Consider the following 2,155-nt stretch of genomic DNA (forward strand, 5'->3'; position numbering starts at 1 on the left):
TGGGTGTGTGAGCACAAAGCCCAGAAAGCAGCTGCAGCCTGCCAACCCTGACATGTCAACACACACCTCGGGCCAGGAAAGTGGGAGATTAAATAGTGCTGCCTTCCCCAGTCAGGGAGAGGCAGCTGCTGACAGCTGGGTCAGACCCCCCAGCTAAAGGAGGAATAGGTAGGGGGGAATCTCTTCCCTCCTGAGCAGCTTGACATCCAGGCTGTCCTCTGCCATTCTTATCACCATTTGCCCCCCACCTTGGTTATGTTTCCTCCTCTGCCTCACATGACGTGGATTTTTGTCTCTCTGAGTCGTGTCCCAGCGTTTCCAGTGCTGAGAGTGGACACCACAGCAGGCAGACCAGCCTGAAGAGCAGAGAGCCAGCAGGTTCTGAAAATCCACCCCTCCCATCAGATCTCCCACCACTGCTTCCAGAATTTCTCCCCCAGTCAGAGTTATGTTCCTCCTGCCTCAGCTTGGAGCTTCAGGAACAGGGATCCCCCACTTTGAGTGCAGGACTGTTTGCATTTAGAGTGTAAAAACACACCTGCACTCTTGCCAAGTTGGCTGTGGACCTGAATTATACAGTCATATATGTTTCATAATACAAGCACGGGGGAGATATTGTTCATAAATCACAATCAGCTGTTTATCAAAGGCAGGCAGTAATAATAAGGAAATAACCTGCAGTCCTGTACAATGATAGGCACAGATTGACCAGGTGAGCTATGTAAGTCAGCCTCCCTTAGGGCCCCTGAGCCCTGTTGGCTGGTTATGGTGGTAAAAACTTGAATATGAATTTTTATCCAGCTCTCTATAGCTGGATGCTGCAAGTGGATACAGACTGAGAGTCAGTGCCAGTGCACAGAGCTCTGTGTTTTGTCTGGATCCACAACCTTCCCACTCATTTCAGTGCTGCATATGGAATCTGGTGAAAAACTGCTGGTATAAATGTGGGTTGGAAAGAGAAAACGTTCCAATGCTTGGATATTATTATTTGGATCCCATATATTTTATGAAATGCTTTTGGTATCAATTTTAAGCACTAGACCCTCTGCAGTACTTTGACATCTGCAAACAATGCAGCAGAAGGGAACCTACGTGTGATTGAAACATTTAATGCTCAGTGCACAACAGAAGGATTATTGGGATCCATGCAGGCAGGCACTGAGCACCATTTTAGACACCCTGAGGTGACCCCCACATCCTCATGGGACTGGCAGAGGAAACCCAAAATTTATCTGAGCCCCATGTCTCCTAGTTCTGCCACTTGGTGGGCTTTTTTACCTTGGGCAAACCAATTAATCTCCAAAGAAATGTGTACCTTCTTCTAAACTTTTTGTGCCATGAATGTTGAAACTCAAACACCTGAAGGAGGGAGGAGGAACTATCTGTGCAGAGACTAAAACGCAGTGAGGTCGTGCAGGCTCTTGATGTCTCTCACTACTTTCTAAAATCTCTTCCGAGGGTACTATGCATAATAAGGTGGTTACATCCTTCTGTAGCTGTTATCACCACCATATCCAAGTATTTCATTACCATGAGGGTCAATAAAACCTTTCCAAATACCTCTGGTGTCACAGTGAGACCTGCACGGAGCACCAACGTCTCCAGTGCCCTGAAGTGCTGCACCAGTGTGGTTGGGAGCAATGGAAGTGTGCCACTGTTGGATTTTTCCAGGCCAGGTTGTCATGCTGATTGAAAATTAGCCAGAAATAGGAAGAAGAATTTTTAACTTTCATAACCTGTTTTTTTTTTTTTTTTTAAATGCTTTGGTCTCTCAGCAGCAGGTACTCAGCATCCCCATTTCTTTTTGTACTTGTACTTGAAGTGAGGCAAATCAGTCAAGGCTGGGCTGCATCAAAGAACTGCCTCAGTGTCCTTTAAATCTCAGTCCTAGCTGGATTCAGTGGTGCAGTCCCCACAGGCAGTTCCTGGTTGTCTTGGGGGAAGGGCAGCAAAACACAGCTCTCACAAAAATCCAGCTCAGCTTTCCGTTGCCAGGCGACACCACCGGTTTTCCAGCGGATCCAGCTGCTGATGTTACCAAGCAACGTCCTTCCCATCAAGCTGAGCACTTGAAAATCATTACGTGTTTACTGATTCTCACGCTGGATTTTTTGGTCTCCCTCCCAGCTCTTGGTATTTGCTCTTCCAGAATCTG

This window comes from Empidonax traillii, unplaced genomic scaffold (genome assembly GCF_003031625.1).
Source record: "Empidonax traillii isolate 1590-97213 ecotype Southwest subspecies unplaced genomic scaffold, ASM303162v1 scaffold1257:size348801, whole genome shotgun sequence".
In the NCBI taxonomy this organism is placed as follows: Eukaryota; Metazoa; Chordata; class Aves; order Passeriformes; family Tyrannidae; genus Empidonax; species Empidonax traillii.